This window comes from Oncorhynchus gorbuscha, linkage group LG09 (assembly GCF_021184085.1).
Source record: "Oncorhynchus gorbuscha isolate QuinsamMale2020 ecotype Even-year linkage group LG09, OgorEven_v1.0, whole genome shotgun sequence".
Classification (NCBI taxonomy): domain Eukaryota; kingdom Metazoa; phylum Chordata; class Actinopteri; order Salmoniformes; family Salmonidae; genus Oncorhynchus; species Oncorhynchus gorbuscha.
Window position 1 is genome coordinate 75,840,423 of NC_060181.1, and position 7,902 is coordinate 75,848,324.

Sequence of the window (7,902 nt, forward strand, 5' to 3'; positions counted from 1 at the left end):
AGGTTACCCACGTGGTTGTAGAGACAGCAGGTTACCCACTTGGTTGTAGAGACAGCAGGTTACCCACGTGGTTGTAGAGAGAGCAGGTTACCCACGTGGTTGTAGAGACAGCAGGTTACCCACGTGGTTGTAGAGACAGCAGGTTACCCACATGGTTGTAGAGACCGCAGGTTACCCACGTGGTTGTAGAGAGAGCAGGTTACCCACATGGTTGTAGAGACCGCAGGTTACCCACGTGGTTGTAGAGAGAGCAGGTTACCCACGTGGTTGTAGAGACAGCAGGTTACCCACGTGGTTGTAGAGACAGCAGGTTACCCATCCCAGTTGTAGATACAGCAGGTCTCCATGGTTGTTGAAACAGCAGATTACCCATGTGGTCAGCAGATTACCCATGTGGTTGTAGAGACATCGGGTTACCCACGTGGTTGTAGAGACAGCAGGTTACCCATGTGGTTGTAGAGACAGCAGGTTACCCATGTAGTTGTAGAGACAGCAGGTTACCCACGTGGTTGTAGAGAGAGCAGGTTACCCATGTGGTTGTAGAGACAGCAGGTTACCCATGTGGTTTTTGAAACAGCTGGTTACCCACATGGTTGTAGAGACAGCAGGTTACCCACGTGGTTGTAGAGACAGCAGGTTATCCACGTGGTTGTAGAGACAGCAGGTTACCTATGTAGTTGTAGAGACAGCAGGTTACCCACATGGTTGTAGAGACAGCAGGTTACCCACGTGGTTGTAGAGACAGCAGGTTACCCATGTGGCTGGAGACAGCAGGTTACCCACGTGGTTGTAGAGACAGCAGATTACCCACATGGTTGTAGAGACAGCAGGTTACCCACGTGGTTGTAGAGAGAGCAGGTTACCCACGTGGTTGTAGAGACAGCAGGTTACCCACATGGTTGTAGAGACAGTAGGTTACCCATTTGGTTGTAGAGACAGCAGGTTACCCACGTGGTTGTAGAGAGAACAGGTTACCCACGTGGTTGTAGAGACAGCAGGTTACCCACGTGGTTGTAGAGACAGCAGGTTACCCATGTAGTTGTAGAGACAGCAGGTTACCCATGTGGTTGTTGAAACAGCAGGTTACCCACATCGTTGTAGAGACAGCAGGTTACCCACGTGGTTGTAGAGACAGCAGGTTACCCATGTGGTTGTAGAGACAGCAGGTTACCCATGTGGTTGGAGAGACAGCAGGTTACCCACGTGGTTGTAGAGACAGCAGGTTACCCACATGGTTGTAGAGACAGCAGGTTACCCACGTGGTTGTAGAGAGAGCAGGTTACCCATGTGGTTTTTGAAACAGCTGGTTACCCACATGGTTGTAGAGACAGCAGGTTACCCACGTGGTTGTAGAGACAGCAGGTTACCTATGTAGTTGTAGAGACAGCAGGTTACCCATGTGGTTGTTGAAACAGCAGGTTACCCACATGGTTGTAGAGACAGCAGGTTACCCACGTGGTTGTAGAGACAGCAGGTTACCCATGTGGTTTTTGAAACAGCAGGTTACCCACATGGTTGTAGAGACAGGAGGTTACCCACGTGGTTGTAGAGACAGCAGGTTACCCACGTGGTTGTAGAGACAGCAGGTTACCCATGTGGTTGTTGAAACAGCAGGTTACCCATGTGGTTGTAAAGACAGCAGGTTACCCACATGGTTGTAGAGACAGCAGGTTACCCACGTGGTTGTAGAGACAGCAGGTTACCCATGTGGTTGTTGATACAGCAGGTTACCCACATTGTTGTAGAGACAGCAGGTTACCCACGTGGTTGTAGAGACAGCAGGTTACCCATGTGGTTGTAGAGACAGCAGGTTACCCATGTGGTTGTTGAAACAGCAGGTTACCCATGTGGTTGTAGAGACAGCGGGTTACCCATGTGGTTGTAGAGACAGCAGGTTACCCATGTGGTTGTTGAAACAGCAGGTTACCCACATCGCAGGTTACCCACGTGGCTGTAGAGATGGCAGGTTACCTATGTGGTTGTAGAGATAGCAGGTTACCCATGTGGTTGGATAGAAGCAGGTTACCCACATGGTTGTAGAGACAGGTTGCCCACATGGTTGTAGAGACAGCAGGTTACCCACGTGGTTGTAGAGACAGCAGGTTACCCACGTGGTTGTAGAGACAGCAGGTTACCCATGTGGTTGTAGAGACAGCAGGTTACCTATGTAGTTGTAGAGACAGCAGGTTACCCATGTGGTTGTTGAAACAGCAGGTTACCCACATGGTTGTAGAGACAGCAGGTTACCCACGTGGTTGTAGAGACAGCAGGTTACCCATGTGGTTTTTGAAACAGCAGGTTACCCACGTGGTTGTAGAGACAGGAGGTTACCCACGAGAGACAGCAGGTTACCCACGTGGTTGTAGAGACAGCAGGTTACCCATGTGGTTGTTGGAACAGCAGGTGGAAAGACAGCAGGTTACCCACATGGTTGTAGGAGACAGCAGGTTACCTACGTGGTTGTAGAGACAGCAGGTTACCCATGTGGTTGTTGATACAGCAGGTTACCCACATTGTTGTAGAGACAGCAGGTTACCCATGGAAGTTGTAGAGACAGCAGGTTACCCATGTGGCTGTAGAGGTTACAGCAGGTTACCCATGTGGTTGTAGAGACAGCAGGTTACCCACGTGGTTGTAAACAGCAGGTTACCCATGTGGTTGTAGAGACAGCAGGTTACCCATGTGGTTGTTGAAACAGCAGGTTACCCATGTGGTTGTAGAGACAGCAGGTTACCCATGTGGTTGTAGAGACAGCAGGTTACCCATGTGGTTGTAGAGACAGCAGGTTACCCAGGTGGTTACCCATGTGGTTGTTGAGCAGGTTACCCATGTGGTTGTAGAGACAGCAGGTTACCCATGTGGTTGTTGAAACAGCAGGTTACCCACATCGTTGTAGAGACAGCAGGTTACCCACGTGGTTGTAGAGACAGCAGCCCATGTGGTTGTAGAAACAGCAGGTTACCCATGGTTGTAGAGACAGCAGGTTACTCCACGTGGTTGTAGAGATAGCAGCAGGTTGTAGAGACAGCAGGTTACCCACGTGGCTGTAGAGACAGCAGGTTACCCACATGGTTGTAGAGACAGCAGGTTACCCACGTGGCTGTAGAGAGAACAGGTTACCCACGTGGTTGTAGAGACAGCAGGTTACCCACATGGTTGTAGAGACAGCAGGTTACCCACGTGGTTGGAGAGCAGGTTACCCACGTAGAGACAGCAGGTTACCCACGTGGTTGTAGAGACAGCAGGCAGGTTGTAGAGACAGCAGTTACACGTGGTTGTAGAGAGAACAGCAGGTTGTAGAGACAGCAGGTTACCCACGTGGTTGTAGAGACAGCAGGTTACCCATGTAGTTGTAGAGACAGCAGGTTACCCATGTGGTTGTTGAAACAGCAGATTACCCATGTGGTTGTAGAGACAGCAGGTTACCCATGTGGTTGTTGAAACAGCAGGTTACCCACATCGTTGTAGAGACAGCAGGTTACCCACGTGGTTGTAGAGACAGCAGGTTACCCATGTGGTTGTAGAGACAGCAGGTTACCCATGTGGTTGGAGAGACAGCAGGTTACCCACGTGGTTGTAGAGACAGCAGGTTACCCACATGGTTGTAGAGACAGCAGGTTACCCATTTGGTTGTAGAGACAGCAGGTTACCCACGTGGTTGTAGAGAGAGCAGGTTACCCACGTGGTTGTAGAGACAGCAGGTTACCCACGTGGTTGTAGAGACAGCAGGTTACCCACATGGTTGTAGAGACCGCAGGTTACCCACGTGGTTGTAGAGAGAGCAGGTTACCCACATGGTTGTAGAGACCGCAGGTTACCCACGTGGTTGTAGAGAGAGCAGGTTACCCACGTGGTTGTAGAGACAGCAGGTTACCCACGTGGTTGTAGAGACAGCAGGTTACCCATTTGGTTGTAGAGACAGCAGGTTACCCACGTGGTTGTAGAGACAGCAGGTTACCCACGTGGTTGTAGAGACAGCAGGTTACCCACGTAGTTGTAGATACAGCAGGTTCCCCATGTGGTTGTTGAAACAGCAGATTACCCATGTGGTTGTAGAGACAGCGGGTTACCCACGTGGTTGTAGAGACAGCAGGTTACCCATGTGGTTGTAGAGACAGCAGGTTACCCATGTAGTTGTAGAGACAGCAGGTTACCCACGTGGTTGTAGAGAGAGCAGGTTACCCATGTGGTTGTAGAGACAGCAGGTTACCCATGTGGTTTTTGAAACAGCTGGTTACCCACATGGTTGTAGAGACAGCAGGTTACCCACGTGGTTGTAGAGACAGCAGGTTATCCACGTGGTTGTAGAGACAGCAGGTTACCTATGTAGTTGTAGAGACAGCAGGTTACCCACATGGTTGTAGAGACAGCAGGTTACCCACGTGGTTGTAGAGACAGCAGGTTACCCATGGGTTGGAGACAGCAGGTTACCCACGTGGTTGTAGAGACAGCAGATTACCCACATGGTTGTAGAGACAGCAGGTTACCCACGTGGTTGTAGAGAGAGCAGGTTACCCACGTGGTTGTAGAGACAGCAGGTTACCCACATGGTTGTAGAGACAGTAGGTTACCCATTTGGTTGTAGAGACAGCAGGTTACCCACGTGGTTGTAGAGAGAACAGGTTACCCACGTGGTTGTAGAGACAGCAGGTTACCCACGTGGTTGTAGAGACAGCAGGTTACCCATGTAGTTGTAGAGACAGCAGGTTACCCATGTGGTTGTTGAAACAGCAGGTTACCCACATCGTTGTAGAGACAGCAGGTTACCCACGTGGTTGTAGAGACAGCAGGTTACCCATGTGGTTGTAGAGACAGCAGGTTACCCATGTGGTTGGAGAGACAGCAGGTTACCCACGTGGTTGTAGAGACAGCAGGTTACCTACATGGTTGTAGAGACAGCAGGTTACCCACGTGGTTGTAGAGAGAGCAGGTTACCCATGTGGTTTTTGAAACAGCTGGTTACCCACATGGTTGTAGAGACAGCAGGTTACCCACGTGGTTGTAGAGACAGCAGGTTACCTATGTAGTTGTAGAGACAGCAGGTTACCCATGTGGTTGTTGAAACAGCAGGTTACCCACATGGTTGTAGAGACAGCAGGTTACCCACGTGGTTGTAGAGACAGCAGGTTACCCATGTGGTTTTTGAAACAGCAGGTTACCCACATGGTTGTAGAGACAGGAGGTTACCCACGTGGTTGTTGAAAAACAGCAGGTTACCCACGTGGTTGTAGAGACAGCAGGTTACCCATGTGGTTGTTGAAACAGCAGGTTACCCATGTGGTTGTAAAGACAGCAGGTTACCCACATGGTTGTAGAGACAGCAGGTTACCCATGTGGTTGTAGAGACAGCAGGTTACCCATGTGGTTGTAGAGACAGCAGGTTACCCATGTGGTTGTTGAAACAGCAGGTTACCCATGTGGTTGTAGAGACAGCAGGTTACCCATGTGGTTGTTGAAACAGTGGTTGTAGAGACAGCAGGTTACCCATGTGGTTGTAGAGACAGCAGGTTACCCATGTGGTTGTAGAAACAGCAGGTTACCCATGTGGTTGGAGACAGCAGGTTGTAGAGAGACAGCAGGTTACCCATGTGGAGATTGTAGAGACAGCAGGTTACCCATGTGGTTACCCACGTTGAGAACAGCAGTGGTTGTAGAGACAGCAGGTTACCCATGTGGTTGTAGAGACAGCAGGTTACCCACGTGGTTGTTGAAACAGCAGGTTACCCATGTGGTTGTAGAGACAGCAGGTTACCCATGTGGTTGTAGAGACAGCAGGTTAGTGGTTGTAGAGACAGCAGGTTACCCACATGGTTGTAGAGACAGCAGGTTATGTGGTTTTTGAAACAGCAGGTTACCCACATGGTTGTAGAGACAGGAGGTTACCCACGTGGTTGTAGAGACAGCAGGTTACCCACGTGGTTGTAGAGACAGCAGGTTACCCACATGGTTGTAGAGACAGCAGGTTACCCATGTGGTTGTAGAGACAGCAGGTTACCCACGAGACAGCAGGGTTACCCATGTGGTTGTTGAAACAGCAGGTTACCCACATGGTTGTGTAGAGACAGCAGGTTACCCACGTGGTTGTAGAGACAGCAGGTTACCCACGTGGTTGTAGAGAGAACAGGTTACCCACGTGGTTGTAGAGACAGCAGGTTACCCACGTGGTTGTAGAGACAGCAGGTTACCCATGTGGTTGTAGAGACAGCAGGTTACCCACATGGTTGTAGAGACAGCAGGTTACCCACGTGGTTGTAGAGACAGAGGTTACCCATGTGGTTGTTGGAAACCCCACATCGTTGTAGAGACAGCAGGTTACCCACGTGGTTGTAGAGACAGCAGGTTACCCATGTGGTTGTAGAGACACAGGTTACCATGTGGCTGGAGAGACAGCAGGTTACCCATGTGGCTGTAGAGACAGCAGGTTACCCACATGGTTGTAGAGACAGCAGGTTACCCATTTGGTTGTAGAGACCCACGTGGTTGTAGAGAGACAGCAGGTTACCCACGTGGTTGTAGAGACAGCAGGTTACCCACATGGTTGTAGAGACCGCAGGTTACCCACGTGGTTGAGAGACAGCAGGTTACCCACGTGGTTGTAGAGAGAGCAGGTTACCCATGTGGTTGTAGAGACAGCAGGTTACCCACGTGGTTGTAGAGACAGCAGGTTACCCATTTGGTTGTAGAGACAGCAGGTTACCCATGTGGTTGTAGAGACAGCAGGTTACCCATGGCTGTAGAGACAGCAGGTTACCCACGTAGAGACAGCAGGTTCCCATGTGGTTGTTGAAACAGCAGATTACCCATGCGGGTTACCCACGGGGTGAAACCGCAGGTTACCCACACGGTTGTAGAGACAGCATGTTACCCATGTAGTTGCAGACAGCAGGTTACCCACGTGTTGTAGAGAGAGCAGGTTACCCATGTGGTTGTAGAGACAGCAGGTTACCCATGTGGTTTTTGAAACAGCTGGTTACCCACATGGTTGTAGAGACAGCAGGTTACCCACGTGGTTGTAGAGACAGCAGGTTATCCACGTGGTTGTAGAGACAGCAGGTTACCTATGTAGTTGTAGAGACAGCAGGTTACCCAGATGGTTGTAGAGACAGCAGGTTACCCACGTGGTTGTAGAGACAGCAGGTTACCCATGTGGTTGGAGAGACAGCAGGTTACCCACGTGGTTGTAGAGACAGCAGATTACCCACATGGTTGTAGAGACAGCAGGTTACCCACGTGGTTGTAGAGAGAGCAGGTTACCCACGTTGAGAGACAGCAGGTTACCCACATGGTTGTAGAGACAGTAGGTTACCCATTTGGTTGTAGAGACAGTATGGTTACCCACGTGGTTGTAGAGAGAACAGGTTACCCACGTGGTTGTAGAGACAGCAGGTTACCCATGTGGTTTTTGAAACAGCAGGTTACCCACATGGTTGTAGAGACAGGAGGTTACCCACGTGGTTGTAGAGACAGTAGGTTACCCACGTGGTTGTAGAGACAGCAGGTTACCCATGTGGTTGTTGAAACAGCAGGTTACCCATGTGGTTGTAAAGACAGCAGGTTACCCACATGGTTGTAGAGACAGCAGGTTACCCACGTGGTTGTAGAGACAGCAGGTTACCCATGTGGTTGTAGAGACAGCAGGTTACCCATGTGGTTGTAGAGACAGCAGGTTACCCATGTGGTTGTTGAGACAGCAGGTTACCCACATGGTTGTAGAGACAGCAGGTTACCCACGTGGTTGTAGAGACAGCAGGTTACCCATGTGGTTGTAGAGACAGCAGGTTACCCACGTGGTTGTAGAGACAGCAGGTTACCCATGTGGTTGTAGAGACAGCAGGTTACCCACGTGGTTGTTGAAACAGCAGGTTACCCATGTGGTTGTAGAGACAGCAGGTTACCCATGTG